Below are 16,889 nucleotides of genomic sequence, written 5' to 3'. Positions count from 1 at the left end.
GCGCGTATACCGCAGCCACGTACTGTGGCCGCACTCCTTTTCCTCTAACAATGTGGCCCCCGGCGGCTTCACGCGCTCCCGTAGGTGGCGGATTGGACTGTCACTCCAGAAGTTTAAATACACAACCTCTTTTCATAGAAACGACAGCATGATCGTTGACATATTGGTGGCTTGGATATGTTTGGAACGAGGCCCAAGACCATGTCTTCTAACACGTTCTTATGTTTGCGTTCGCGTCTCTGTCTTGAAGGGACTCGCGCCGTAACATGCTACAATGGTGCTTGAGTTGGGCCTATGTAAGGCGAAAAACGTGGTTCTACAATGCCTGTTCACTATCTTGTGCAGTAAACACATGTTTATAGTATTCGCGCAGTATAGTAGTAGTATAGTAAGAGTCACGAGTATGGCATCCGTAACCGCAAGCGCCACGTTATGGTCGTAACTTGTCGGGACAGCGTAGATGTAATCCTCAGACCCTGCCACTAAGGAATACGTGGCTAGGCATGGCTGATGAATAATTGCGAAGATCTGTTTTCAGTAAAGGTTTGTTACCAAGAACGGTGGGAGCTTATACTGCCGCAAAGGACGGATTCTGGGCGGTGACTCCAATCATTTACTCGGCACATCACACATCTACACTGGAATTCAACTGGTTTCGCCAACTCTTTCTTATATTCTCTCGCCTCTAAGCTGCGACTTCGGCTGCCACCCAGGCCCCAGCTTTTCCTCTTTGTCCCCCGCTTCTTTCCCAGTCTGCTGAGACGTGCTTCCACTGAGGCTTGCTCCTCCTTTCTCTCAATAAATAAAGGTATTCATCCATGCATGCCTAAGTTACTGCAGAAAATAGCGTGTCTTTATCTCCATAACCACACTGTCTCTCACCTGGACTCTCCCATCGCAAAATAAAGTTGCTGTGTTCCAAATGGCTGGGCGTCACATATACAATTTTCTAGGAATTGCCAGTAGCACGGCGGGCAATTTTCGGTGGGTGACGAGACATTATATTGTACACTTTCTCTGCCATATCCACACTCAGTGCTCTGCTTCGTGAGCTACTATTAGCCGCTACGACGATGTACGAAATGAAAGAAACCTACCTGGGCTGGTCGCGCGCAGCTCTTTTTGGATTCGTGATGCGTCGGTCTAAAATAATAATATTTCTTATCTAAGCCTAAATGACAGCGATATAGGCGAGATGAGTTACGGTAGCTAGTTCGCTTGGACTAACGACGCTCTTCACGCAGCACTTTCGTCTTATGCGTGTTTGCGAACGTGAATGAAAGACAGGAGGGTAACACACCTTCCTGAAATGAAACATTCGGAATAACCCTTTGTTTGGCGGTTGGACATATGTCGAGGGTGCCCAATACGAACAATCTGCAAGTCTGTATCACCTTGCAAAGGGGAACTCAGATGAAACGTTGTCAAACGGATAGGCATTTAATTATCGTGAGTAGATGCTTATTGAAATTCCTTACCATGAAGTGAAAGCCGACTAATAAGCATTTAAATTTTATGTGTTATTAAAACATCCTGTTAGTAAAAGGTTGCTGTGCTTTACAGCCCCCTAAATTAAAACGTAAGTTATGGAAAATAAATTTGTGCGGTAAATGTGTAAACGCATACGCAAGAAAAGGCCTAGTCCATTTCCCAGTATTCTCTCAATAAAGATGGAGCACCTCTATACTCTCACGTTGTAGTAATGTCAAGAACGAAACACTTCCAAAAGAGTCAGTCACGAATGTTACTCATTATAAGATGAGCTTGCGCTGGAAAAGAAAATAACACTCAAAGATACCGATGGCTGCACGCAAAGTTCTTCCTCTGATTCCGATCTACGGATCAAGGCGTCGGTTCGTCAGATTGGAATGCTCGTACATCGCAGCGCAATCTCGGGTCGGGAAATGTGATGGAGAATGTACGCCAATATTCGCTTCACGCGCGCAATGTGATAAGATAGCGCTCTTTCGCTATTGAATCCGTGCTAACATACTGGATATTAGAAACACATGCAGGCGCATCTTGAGCTGATAACTTTGGAACTGTGGTTAGACGCTAAAAAAGTTCCCCCCCCCCCTAAAAGAAAAAATACAGTTGCTTTCAATATTAGCTGAAACAGTGCTGGTGGTATAAAAAGGGCCCCCAACACTGCACAGCGGCGCCGATTGACATACAGGAAATTCAAGAGCGAACCACTTTACAATTACTGGTATTTATCAAACCAGCATATCGTGGTTTAATGTAGCCCTGTATTCCAGGGGCCAGTTCCACCACGGGTACTGTGTCGGAGCTCATATTTCATCTCAGCATTATTTTCACAAAATCAAAGCATTTTTTCTTTAGATCTTAACATTAGACAGCCAAAATACATGCAGCGAAACCCTCACCTTAATATTTCAGTACTTTTCGTTCTAACGTACATATCCGTGCTGATCCATATGTTACAAAGTGCCGAAAATGTACCCAATGCTTTCCTCCAGGAAGCTGTTTTTATTCTTCATGATGCCAGGAATCCGAGTCTGATGCCACCAACGCTCAGAAACCTAATCGGGAGCGCGCACAATGTTCTCGCACACCTTGTGTGATGGACCGTAGCGCTGAGGTGCTTCTTGTATAATGTATGAGAATCCGTTGTAAAGACAGACGTGCAAGTTTGGGTCATGTGCTTAAGCTCATGAAGTTGATTTGTGCCAAGATAACCTGTCCGAACTTTCACACTTACTTTATAAGAAGTCTACAGCACCATCAATATGCCGGCTGCTTTTAACTGCACGAAACAAAACTATTCGAACGATGCAAACAATGTTAACCTCATTTTATCATTCAAGTGTTCAGATTGGTAACCTCTAGATGCGGAGTAAGTTGAGAAGTTGTTTGCGTAATTAACAAAGCTACGTTTATTAAATTTTCAGCAATGATTTTTACGTGGTTAAAGAAAATGAGCGATTTGGAGCCCGTCCTCGAGATTAAGCAGCCAAGCGAACAAATTTCGACTAAATGTGCTTCTGTAAGAGCAATGCGAACAAAAATTTTCCAAGTAAACACTCTTGGAAGACGTAACTGACGCAGAAAAAGAACATCTGTAAAGTCAAAGAAAGAACAGCACTTCACGACGGGACGCACACAGGGGGAACCACACACAAACTGCGCTAACATTAAGCGCTGTTCTTTATGTGATAATGAAGCAACTAGCCCGTCAGTCATTCCTTCCAAACCTGTAAAGTCAATCTGACCACATCTATCCGTTTGTGATGCTGTCATCAATAGTATGGCCCCGTGAACATGTTCCCCATGGTCACATAGTCGCGTTCCATTTTTATTCACGCTGCTTTCTCGAAGGCAAGCATTTTAAAGTTTTAGTGTCAATACGGCATTGAACGTGTGCCACCGAAAGCTTGCTTGGTCGCAGAAGCGATGCATGACTGAATGATGGTGCAGATTTAGCGTGTCGTCGGCATCAAGACAGTGCACTGCCGCCGAGGGAAGGAAGATAACGAAAGTGAACAGCTTGGTAGCTGCTCAGGGAGCCGTGCCGATGGTGGCGGTGCCATCATGACAAAATCTGAGGCGGCGATATTGATGGCTGAGGCGATTTTTTCTTTTATTACTTTTTTTTTACAGCGAAGTCGTTAAGAGTATGCTTTAACTCGGGCCCAACTCCGACGTGGCCTATTCACATAAATGTAAAACGCTTAAACGATTTTCTGAGATAACCCCTGGGCCGATTTTAATAAATTTTGCTGGGTTCGGGAGAGAAAGGTAAATTCTAGTGACTATTAGAAGCGGCATTTCTATTTAGGGCTTGAATTCTGGTAAAAGATTTTCAAAAATTCGAAAGTGCGAAAAATACAGAAGCACGAAGTTTACAAATTAATAACTCCGCATCAAGAACTGATATCGCGGTTATGTAAACAAAATCCTTTAGACAATTCAAAGCGGACACATCCAATATGCCGATTTATATCTTACGTGAAGTCGTTACGTTGTGAACAAGGGTTGTGGAAAAACTGTATTTCCACATTACTAAATTGTTTTAGATTCATGCGTAATATATCAATTTTGTCCGCTTTAGATGTGCTGTTAGATTCAATGTACAGAATTGTGATATCAGTTTTGATTGCCGAAAGACAGAGTTGTAAAAGTGGTTTCGTTTTCTGAAAATTTGTGATTCTCGCCAATTTTGAATAAACAAATGATGACCTAAATAAAAAATTCTAAACCAACAGTCACTAGATTTTAAGTATTTCTTTTAAGTGCAACAAACCTTGTAAAATTTGATGAAGTGGTTGTGGAGAAAAACGAATTCTCCTTTTACATGTATTTATATAGGACCACCAGAGCTAAAGGTTCCTCTTAAGGGCTACTTTCCCCACTATCGCGTCCGCGTATAGAGCAATATCCCGAAGATAGCGTAATACCGGCCTGACCCGCAGCAGAGGTGCAGCAAGCGTTCAGCTCTCCCCATACGTGGGCTGATCCCGAATGTAACGCCATGCCAGGCCGACCAGCGGCGGAGGTGAAGCAGGCATTAAGCACTCCCCATACGTGGGCCGATCCCGAAGACAGTGCAACGCGGTGCCGACATACGGCGGAGGTGCAGTTCGCCATTAAGGGGCCCACATACACAGCTTTGCTGGTCATCTTTCTTTACAGAGTGGGAGGGCACTGATATTTTTTACTTATCAAACATCAGGTCATCGACGGCGAAACCAGGGACACCAAAGCAGTCCTCGGGCTCCACCTAGAAAGCGCCTTCGACAAACTTACGCACTCTGCCATCCTCGCGCAGGTATCGCATCTAAACCTAGGCGAGAGGTCGTACGAATATTGAAAGGCTTCCTCACCGGCAGATGGCGGAGCTCAGACCCGGCGACATGAAGACGGACGAGAAGACATTAGGGAGCCAGGGCACTTCCCAAGGCTCCCTCATCTCACCCATGCTATTTAATCTTGTTATGATTGAAGTTGGCAAAAGACTATGCCAGCTTGAAGGACTGAAGCACACGACATACGCGGACGACATTACGCTGTGGGTGGACGGGGGCAGTGATGCCCGCACAAAATCCACGCCACAGACGGCAGTCGACACGATCGAAGAAAGCTTGGAAGGTACGGGACTGCGTTGCTCCCCAAGTAAGTTGGAGCTCCTCCTTTACCAACCGATCAAAACGCACAGAATAAAGAAGCAAAGGAAACACGAAAAGATCAATATCCGCACCAGGGATGGTAACACAATACCGACGGTCAGCAGGATCCGAGTCCTGGGCATGACGATCGAAGCGCTCGGCAGGAACGGAGACACCATCACCCGCATCATGGGTAAGGCGTCCAATGCCAGCATACTGCTCAAGCGCGTTACCACCAAGAAGGGAGTCATGAAGGAGGAAAACTTCATCAGGCTTATACACTCCTTCGTACTCTGCCAGTGTACGTGGCAGCCTTCCACAAGTGGGTGAAAAGCGAAAAGAACAAGCTAGACATCCTAATCCGGAGGGCTTACAAGACACCCCTCGGTCTACCTGAAACTACCAACACGAAACGTCTCCTCCAGCTGGGCATACACAACACGCTCGACTAGATCATCGAAGCGCAAAGAGCCGCTCAGTTGGAAAGATTGTCATCAACAAAGGCCGGCAGAAAGATCCTGTGCAGTCTAGGCATCGGTTATCACGAACAGCAGGGACCAAAATGCCCCGTCCCTGACCACGTACGATGAAACGTGCAGGTTGACCCCTTGCAGAAGAACATGCACCCGGAATTCAACGAAGGCAGAAGACGCGCTATAGCCAAGGCACTGACGGACCTGCACGCGGAAGACACCGGTGCCAGATACGTGGATGGAGCCGAATAGGCCGCAACTGCTTCGCGATCGCGGTGGTCGACTCCGTGCGGGCGACTGCCAGCACATCGAGCAAGCAAGTGGAGGAAGCAGAAGAAATAGCCATCGCCCTGGCCATCGTAGCCCGAGAATGCCACATGATCCTCAGCGACTCCAGACAGGCGGTGAGGAACTACGCCAAAGGAAGAATTGCCCCAACGTCGGCACGCGTCCTGCTCCGACAGGCATACCGCGACAAGAGGACTCGAATCAAGCGGTTCCCGGAGCACGCAGGAAAAGCGTCGGAGAAGCATGCCAATCGCAACGAAACGGCACACGCCCGAGCGCGAGGAATAATGGACCGCGCCCAAGCCAATGGCTGCCCGCTGTGTTTCAGCGCCAAAGACCGGATGACCACCTATAACGAACTGACCAAGGCTTTCGGCTGGCCTGTAGACTTCTCCCGCCGCCCTGCAAAGGGCTCGGCAGGTCGCAGGCCGTGCTGTTCAGGTAACTACAAACAAGAACACTTCCAAGCCCGGCGCTATTGCATAGGATGTACACAGAATCGCACCCCCATGACAAGTGCAGAGCGTGCTGCAGGGAGAAGGCCACATTCGAGCACATGCTATGGGATTGCTCCAAACATCCAAGCCAAACTAACTCAGGACATATACCGCCGCAGCTTGAGGAAGCAACGTGGAGCGAAGACCAAGAAAAACAACTACAGGCCATCCAGCAGGTCATCGAAGCGATGGCTAGGCAGGAGCCTGGCGAGCCGGCAACGGCGAGCGGGGATCCTCGCAAGGCACCCGCTGCAAGAGTTGGCAGTCGTAGCTGTAGGGAGGACCTTGTGGCAACAGGACTAGGCGAGCAGGATTTATTTACATATTAACATATTAAGCAAGATACATTGGCAGTTTAGCGCGACTCCCATATGGAGCCCGCAAGACTATCATACAGCAAACAGCTTACGAGCACACAGCTCACTAGTACATTTCTAGCATGAAAACGAGCACTCAGCTCCCGACGACGAGCACGCTCTAGCAGCCGGTAAGCGCTGCTTATAAGCTCTCCGTTCGACGTCACCGTTCGACGTCACCGTTCGACGTCACCGTTCGACGTCACCGTTCGACGTCACCGTGGACCAGCCCTTCTGGCGGAGGGCTCACAAACACGTGCCGCACACACGCACAGGGGAAAGGGTCCGGAGCCGACGTCAGAGGACTTCGTAGAACTCTGCTTTGTCTCGGGTGGCGCAGCCGAGTACCACATTCCTGAGTTGACCGCGCGCCACGTGGCTGCTGGTCGTCCGCAGTTCTCTGAAGTGCGCCCCGTCTGGTGGGATTGGAACACGTGCTGCGGGCTGAAAGCTGGCACGTCGCGTTGCCACCCCGTACGGCCATTCCTAACACCGTCACGATGACGACGTAGGCCACGTCCGAAGCGCGCCTTCGCGCTTTACTGCAGGCTCAATAAACGTTTTCCCAATCTAATCCAATTACTTATCCGCCTTTGTCCTGCATGCGTGTGCTATAGAAACAAGAAGCAGGTATGCATAATAGAAATAATAATACTTTATTCCAGAAAGTCACAAAAAAGCAGCGTACATAACAGGCCTGCCAAAGCCACACAGGGCTTGAGCGGCAGTGCCTGGCAGGCAGCGGAACAAGCAATTAATCAATTGACATGAATTTTTCACTTTTAAAGTAGTACATGAAAAAAATAAATAAGAAAAAAAAAGAAACTAATGATTCCCTGAGGCGACTAGTCAATTTGCCTGAGTGCCTTTTTTAACTTGTATTTTGTTCGAGCGCGCAAGGCGGTTTGAGACAATTTGTTGAAATATACAGGAACATAGTCTCGTATTCTCCTGCCATATATTGTACAACGCCTGGGTACGAGGTAAAGATTCTTAGGCCGCAAACAACGTGAGGGAACGTACTTCACCCTGAAATTACTTTCCCAGAAGTGTTTTAGCACAACAGTTTACAGCAGTAGTTGATTAAAGTCTGGCATAAGTAAGGTTTTGAAAACGTCACTTTTCTCATGAAGATTTAAATCATAGCTGATGTTCTTTAGTATAGCACGGAGAATAGAGTTGACCCTAGTTTGCCAATGAATTGCACAATGACCATAAACAGTTATGCCGTACCTTAATACACTATAACACAACGCATGTACCACAACTTTTCGAACAGAGAGGGGCGTATAATATCTCAAACTGTAAAGCACACAAGATACCGCACGAAGTCGTTTGCATACATAATCTAAGTGGGAGTTCCAGGAAAGATCACTGTCAAAGTACAAACCGAGGTATCTTACAGAAGTCACATAATCTAAAGGTTTACACAGACATGGAGAACACATTGAATTGTGTAGTACAAACGGGTAATCAATGTATATTGTCTTCAGAGGATTGTGAAAACAAATAAGTTTTGTCTTTGACGTATTAATATTGATTAAGTTAGCACAAAACCAGTCCATAGCCTTAGTAGCCATTGCTTGTAAGGAAGTAATAGCATGCCTAAAGTTTGTTGATTGAGCTATAATGACAGTATCATCTGCATACTGATACAATCCTACAGGTACCATATCAGCAAGGTCATTCACATAAATATTATATAACAGTGGACTGAGTATAGACCCCTGGGGGACACCAGATTTTATTACAAGGAAATCACTTTTAGCCAGCCCTAGTGAAACCTGCTGGCGCCTGTGATGCAGATAGTTTTCCAGAAGCGTCAGGAATGTGCCACGAAATCCTTATATTGAAAGCTTGGTTAATAGAATACCATGACTCACGCTATCGAAAGCTTTGCTGACGTCAAGGAGGACGGCACATACGATCTGATTACGTTCGAAAGACAAGTTCAACACGTCAGAGAGATCTTCAAGAAGCGATTGGGTACCTTTTCCAGGGATGAAACCATACTCGGAAGAGGATAAAATCCCGTGTTTATCCAAGAAACTTGTCATTGTTAGTAATAAATGTTTTTCCAATACTTGAGATAAGCAGGGCAACACAGAAATTGGGCGATAGTTTTCTGTTCTATTATGTGCTCCTCCCTTATAAAGTGGAATTACTACAGTAGTTTTCATATTTAATGGGACTCTACCACTGGAAATGATATTGTTAAAAAGCGACAGCAACACATCCTTGATGACACCAAAGATGGCACGTAGGTCACTTACGTGAATTCCATCTATACCTGGTGATTTATTACACTTTAGGCTAAAGATAAGTGACCTAAGTTCGTCTTCGGCTAGTAAAGGCAAGTGAGCGGACTCCAATGTACTATTATGCAAAGTACACGACGGTGGAAGCGGTGATGCATTACCCGACACTCGAGAGAATGAAGTATTAAAATCATTAGCAAGACTACGGTCATTGGTTCCAAAAGAAGCGAAATCACATTCGCGATTTCGGTGCTTATTAGCACCTCTAAGGTTATTTATTAAGGACCATGTTTTTCTGGTGTCTGTCCGAGCGGATTTAAATTCATTCCGTAAATGCATTCGCTTGGCGCGACGAATCATCGCATGTGCCCTATTTCTGGCTTCCTTGAATTTTGACCGCATCGCTTCAGAGGCGGGGTAACGTTTAGTTTGCGCCCAGAGAAGGTCCTTTTCTTTTAATGCAGCCAGAATTTATGAAGTCATCCATTTATTTTCCTTGTTACGCTGTTTGACGAGTACGATGCGTGTGGCCGCCTTCTTAAGCCGGTGTAATACCTCAACGAGCCTGTCGTAGATATCGGCTGGTGCAACACTTTTTAAAAACGCGTCCCAGTCATAGTTTGATACTAGAGTGTAGAAGGTTTTTGAATCACAGATGGAAACTTCTTAATGGAGGCCACCGAGGAGACAGATAAGCTAGATTGCCGAGTCAACGAGCAACAAACAAAGTAATGATCCGAAAGTTTTGTTTCCACAACCGCAGATTGCAAGATCAAAGCTGGAGCACGAATGTTTATGTGGTCAATGCAGGAAGCGGTAAGCCGGCCAGATAGGTATTCTTCACGCGTTGCTTTTTGAACAGTAGTCTGCAGTCCCCATTTCGACAACGTATCAAGGTAATCTGCGACCAAGCCAACTGCAGGGCGTAATATATCGATATTGATGTCGCCTATCAGGCAAACGTAATCTTCGTGCGACTGAGTCGAGAGTGCTTGATCGAGTTCGGCTAAGAACAATCGACCGTTGAAACAAGGAGGCCGATAAATAGCGAACAGAACCTATGACAAAGTAGGCGTATTTAGTCGGAGGGCAATAACTTCAGCGTGGTGAAAGCTAAAACTTAGGTTTGTTACGATCAAGGTATCTCTAACAAATACTGCAACTCCCCCACCCCGTTGTATTTGGCGCGTGTAGGAATACAACCTGTAACCAGGTAACGTGTAATGCTTCAGGCTGTCTGCTGTGACATGCATTTCTGTTATTACGAAGACATAGTCGGAACGAGTAGATGCCGTGACTGCACAAAATTCGTCCCAGTGTTTTTGAACGCTGCGAATGTTAACATGTGAGGCACGAAAAGCATCACCTTTGCAAGTATTGAAAAACTTCGAAACTTCTACAAAATTATTGCAAGTCAGAGAGCCAGTGTCTGCCATCTTAGCTTATCTTATCCAGGTCGGACTCCTTCTCTACACGGATGAGGGATGCGCCCTCACATTTCTTGGCGAAAATCTTGCCATTCCTTGTCCAAATGAACTTGAAGCCCTTTTCCCTCCCTTTCAGACGAGCCAGCCTGAACAGATCCTTGTTGTGGCGCGTCAAATTTTCATTGAAATAAAGCCGCGGCAAAGACCCTGCTTGAACCAAGCCCGAGAGACCCCTTCTTGCTCTGAACCATTTGTCTTTTGTTGCAACATCGCAAGTTTGGACCAGTATGGGCGGAATGGAATCCGTTCTGCTGGGCAGGCGATGTATAGTAGTGATCATATTAGGTGTAAAGTCTGTTATACTTAAATGCTGGGCCAACCCACCCATTAAAGACCTCAAATTCTCATTAGGCGTGAGCGGTAGCCCATGCAATTCAAAATTGCACTCCCTACTATATTGTTCGAGATCATTTACTTCTCTCCTTAGTTTGTCCAGCAAGTCAGCCTGAGTGACAGCAGTTGAAGACAATGATGCCACTTGAGCGTGTAGATGGGTCATCTCCGCTTGGTTAGCTTCCATGGTATAAATTACGGTATCATACTTATTAGAGAAAAAGTGAATTGAAGACTGAATTTCACTGACTTTTTCAGCCATCTCTTCCCCCGTAGCTTTAAACGTAAGCTGTTCTTCTACCTTAGTAGCAAGTGCCGTAACTGTTGTCAGTTGATCTAGTTTAGCATTTACTGCAGAAAAATGATTGGCGAATGAAACGCCATCGCGGTTTGAGCCTGTGTCTGGCTGACTGTTTTCGACACGTTTGCAAGAGGGACAAGTCCAAGTCTCACGCTTTGTAACTGACATCTTTGCGTACGCGCTCTCAGTTACTGAGGAACAGTTCTTTCCAAGGTGAAAACTCCCCTTGCAATCAAAACAAGACAAAAACTTCCCTTCCAAAATAGAGGTACAGGCAGAACAAGCAGAGGCAGAAGACATTGTTGTAGCCAGCGGCATAACACACTATAGGTATGTATGAATATCGATGGCAGAAAACTCACCTGCCAAGAATGAAAACAGGATTTAGCTCGACGAAGCGGCTTGGCGCTGACTGCAACGTTTCCCGAGAATTCCAGGCTTTATGTAGTCGGCGTGAGGTACCACGTGATCATCAGTCAAGGTGATAGCGCCCCGGCCCGCCGGTGGTTGACCGCCAGTGGATGAGACAGCCGTCCAGGTGTACGCATGCGCGATAGATCAATCCAGGGGCTTGCGTTCGCAGCCGTAATGCCGCGATCCTCTTCAGCAATACACCAGTCCGGCCTGCCAAGAATGAAAACAGGGTTTAGCTCGACAAAGCGGCTTGCCGCTGACTGCAACGTTTCCCGAGAATTCCAGGCTTTATGTAGTCGGCGTAAGGTACCACGTGATCATCAGTCAAGGTGATAGTGCCCCGGCCCGCCGGTTGTTGACCGCCAGTGGATGAGACAACCGTCCAGGTGTACGCATGCGCGATAGAGCAATCCAGGGGCTTGCGTTCGCAGCCGTAATGCCGCGATCCTCTTCAGCAATACACCAGTCCGGCCTGCCAAGAATGAAAACAGGGTTTAGCTCGACAAAGCGGCTTGCCGCTGACCGCTACGTTTCCCGAGAATTCCAGGCTTTATGTAGTCGGCATGAGGTACCACGTGATCATCAGTCAAGGTGATAGCGCCCCGGCCCGCCGGTGGTTGACCGCCAGTGGATGAGACAGCCGTCCAGGTGTACGCATGCGCGATAGAGCAATCCAGGGGCTTGCGTTCGCAGCCGTAATGCCGCGATCCTCTTCAGCAATACACCAGTCCGGCCTGTCAAGAATGAAAACAGGGTTTAGCTCGACGAAGTGGCTTGCCGCTGCTTGCCGCTGATAGAAAATCTGAGGTGGCGGCGGCAGGTCGTAGCGCAGAAGTTAGCATGCCCAGCCCCTCCACGTACTTACATCTGCATTGACATGGGTTCGTGGTAGTGATAGCGACCACAGCTCTACTTTTTCTGCGCGCGCTAGCCACTGTGAAACTAAGGATGTAGTCAGCATGCCCAGCCACTTAATGCAAATTGCAGCAGTTACGAGTGGTGGAACCCCGCTGGGGCTGATTGTGAAGAAAGCTTCCTTTCTCTGCCCACTCTCGCGATGGTGAAGCTAAAATGAGGAGGAGGCCTGACGGACGCAACGTTGATGGCCACCATAACAGAATGGATGGACGACCTGCGGAAAGGACGAAGCACACCAAGTTTTTAGCACTTGGCCTAGAGTAAAGCGCTACAATGGCTAGTATGGCCTCACGGAGATGATAGACCAAACTGCTTCTCACTGCTAACACTGGACTGATACTAAGAAAATACTCCGTTCGCAGACACCACGGTACACTGAAATTAGCAAAACAATATCAGTTTATAAACTGATAGTGTCAATTATCTGGTGTCCTTATTGTGCGTGTGAATGGCATAAAGGTCCTCGCAATGAAATGGTAGTATCTTTGTTTTTGCTGCAGTTGCACACAAACAAAATGCGTTGAAGTGATCGGACAGCGATCTACCAGCAGAGAAGACCAACCCGCAAATTAAAAATAATTGCTGGTTTCAGATCTTCCAATGTGCTTTGCGCTCAGCTACTATCTGTAATATATTTTTTTCTTTTTGTGCTCTTATGAAGAGGAAAAGTCCACATTACTACAATATCAACAACAGTACGCAAAATAGACTAGCTTTGAAGCTGTGACCACGCACCGCACTTTTGTACCCTCAGCACATGTAGTATTGGGGCAACGCGTTTGAGAAAAATGATTAGGTTTTCGGTGAAAGCGCTGTGACAGGTTGGAAGAAATCGTTGTGATGCCCGGTCGAAATAATACCATCTGAAATCTTATTTACCTAACATATTTTTTGAGAAATCACTATAACCCTTTATACGTTTGCTTCGTATGAGTTATGTACTAGCTTGCCTCGTCAATCTCAAAAATGTATTGTCTTTGTGGGAGAAGGCTTTCGTGAAAAACAGCCCAGCATAACAGTAAAACATCTAGCATGGTTTCTATCCAGATGATTGACGAAATTCTGCACTGAGAACGTGTCGACTAGCGTGCGATTGAAAGTTGAATTATGATCGTTGTAAGCTTGTGTTGCGTCTAGCACGAGCGAGTAGTGTTAGTGATGTCATTGGTGTGAAAATGGTCAGCTCGGTCTGCGATTTGTTTTTGTGGATCTCCACATTGAACGTCGCAGTCGTCACGATGAGAGCACTCCCGTGAAATCATTAGCTCAGTGGGCTGGGAAGGCTCGAGTGGTAGCTCACCTTGAGGGATATAAGTAACAATTATTGTTGTACGTACTTTGCGATGATGAAAAATATGCAGAAACACCACTGGTGTTGTCTAACTATTCGTAAACAGGCCCCCAAATTTCAATTGGCCCACCCCAAACATTAAGTAGGCCCACCCCCAAATTTCAAGTTGGCAAACCCTCAAATTTAAATTGGCCCACCCTCAAGTTTAAAGTCGGCCACGCCCGATTTTCTTTTTGCCCAGCCTTAAACTTCAAGTTGGCTCAACCCCGAATTTCAATTGGGCCACCCCTAATTTTCAAGTTGGTCCAGAGACGAATTTCCATAAATCGTCCTCCAAATTTCGAGCCGACGCACCCCAAAATTTAGGTTGGCCCACCCCCATATCGCCCCCAAATTCAGATTGGCCTACCCCGAGATTGCTCCCACATTTAGGTAGGACCAATCCCATATCACCCCCAAATACAGATTGGCCCGCCTCCACAACACCACCAAATTTAGATTCGCCCACTCCAATACCACCCGAAAATCTAGGTTGGCCCATCCCCATATCAGCCCCAAAGTAACGCTGGCCCACCCCTCGATCACCTCAAATTTAGGATGTCCCACCGCAAATCGCCCACCAACTAAGGTTAGTCCACCCATATTTTACCCTCCAATTCAGCTTGGCCCAGCCGCGCATCACCCCCATGGTTAGGTTAGCCCGTCCCCATGTCAGCCCCAAATTTAGGTTGGCCCACCCCCATATCTTCCCCAAATCCAGGTTTGCCCACCCCCATATCAGCCCCAAACTTAGCCTAGCCCACCCCTCTATCACCTCAAATTTAGGATGGCCCACCGCAAATCACTCCCCCATTTAGGTTAGCCCACCCCCGTATCACCCCCGATTCAGCTTCGCCCAGCCCCATATCAGCCCCATGGTTAGGGTGGCCCACCCCCCATATCCCTCGCAAATTTAGGTTCTCCCACCCCCGTATCCTCTCCAAATTCAGGATGGCCCACCCCCCATATTCCCCCAAACTTAGGCTTACCCACCCCTATGTCACCTCAAATTTAGGTTGAGCCACCCCCATATCAGCCTCACATTCAGCTTGGCTCACTACCATTTCACCCCAAATTTAGGTTGGGCCACTCCCATATCACTACCACATTCAACTTGACCAATCCCTGTATCACGGCCAAATTTATGCTGACGCCACTTCCAATTTCAAGTTGGCCACCCCACCCCTTTTTATAAAGACCTATGTATTCATATGGGAAATGCGTCAAGTTTTTTGGCGTTACAGACACGATTTCGCACGATTTTGCTACCAGATCACTGGGGCACTCACCAAAGAATGCTGCGCATTAAAAGCAACTGCACCGAACGAACGACGCCATATGTTGATCCTAAATACTGACGGCTAGCCAAGCTAGCTTCTCTGTAGAGCGACCGGGGCAGACACAACAAGGGACATTTATTCAAATTGTTTTTTTACGGCCACACCTACGGATTCATACCACTTGGCTGTAGGGAACACATTACAAGTAGCTATTAATCCACACGCTGCACATCTTCTCCTATTTGGTGCATGTCTTAATTGGATGAATCTTTAGAAATAACGTTCGGGCAGCGACTCAGCTTAGCAGACACTTTGTTCCGCACGAATGTTGCATAGGAATGGCACTGGCCCCCGGGTGGCATTGTGGCCCAGGTGGACCTCATTCGCTCGGAGTATGTGCCATTAAGGACAGGGGAAAGTCGAAGAAAACGCACCTTCCAGAAGGACGCAATAAGAATGGTCATTTTGTTCTCCCAGGTTCCACGCTACAAAGCACGAAAGCTTTCTTTTTTTGCATAGCACAAAGCTTTGCGCAAGCTTCTAGTTATGATGTCCAATGAATAAAACCTTCATAAATGCGATGACTTAACAAATGAACACGACATTGCTGTGTTTTAGGAAGGAAAAATAGAAAACATAATATTTCAAGAGAATGACTGGAAAACCAGAACCGAAAGCAAATCATGAGTTTTGTGTTTCTTCCATCTGGTGGGAGACTATAAAACTAAGTCCTATGCGGCTGTACAAAAAAAACTGCGCCGCTGAAAAACCAGAACCGAAAGCAAATGTTGGGTTTTGTGTTTCTGCTATCTAGTGAGAGACCACAAAACTAGGTCCTATGCCGAAAAAAAAAGTCCGACGCGAGAATCGAACCGCGGGCACCGCGAAGCGTGACTAAAGGTGCGCGCAATTCTACCGCTCGGCCACGGCTTCCGAGGGTTTGCGCAGTGGTACGAACATCTTTTTATAGATACCACGTGAATTTTCACGACAGTGTTACAAAAAACGCTTTTGGGAACAGTGTTACGCCATGTGTGGAGAGTCGAGCTAGGCATCAATCAAAAGCTGAGTCTCCGGACTACATACGCTGCACTGCGTATTACGATAGAAGCCGTAGTGTAATCACAGCCACGGTTCTTGCCTCGAAAATGGAGTACAAATTTTCGTCGTTTCCATAGGCTTCCATTGGTAAATCTTTAACCGCTGTGGGAACAAAATTCTTACTTGTCATAGAGTGATCACTGCATTTGGCTCGTGTGGATTGTCTTCCAGAACACGTCTGTCACCTGCGTTTTTTGATAATCGACCTGCAGCTTTCGTTATTCGCGAAAAACCCGCTCGTTCCATTGAAAACGCGCTAGCTTCGTGTCGGGGCCGCTTGGGGCGCTAGTTGGTACGTGTCCAGGAAAGCTGGATATGTTCCCCCGGGTGGGTCAGTCCGGGGGTGCCGTCTACGTGAAGCAGAGGCCAAAGAGGTGTGTTGCCTCCGCCGGGGGGCCTTAAAGGTCGAAACACCCGGCATCGGCTCAACCCCCAAGATCCCGCTTTCCCCGGACACGGCTAAGCCGCGCACGGCTACACGCGGGAGGACCCAACCCTCGTGTGCTCGGGTATGTGGTGTCGCAACACACCAAACGCCTGCTGACGCAGACGCCCCTGCGGGGCTGAAAAATAGCAAAGCGTGTGATATTGATGGGCTGCAAATAACACCCATTAAATTTGTGCTCGATCTTCTGTCACCTGTGCTCATTTATATATTTTATATTGCTTTACCTACTAGAGTGTTTCCCGAAGCAATACAACATGCCAAAGTTACTGTACTGTTTAA

This window comes from Dermacentor variabilis, chromosome 5, assembly GCF_050947875.1.
Source record: "Dermacentor variabilis isolate Ectoservices chromosome 5, ASM5094787v1, whole genome shotgun sequence".
Classification (NCBI taxonomy): domain Eukaryota; kingdom Metazoa; phylum Arthropoda; class Arachnida; order Ixodida; family Ixodidae; genus Dermacentor; species Dermacentor variabilis.
Note: the sequence above shows the minus strand (reverse complement) of the source record.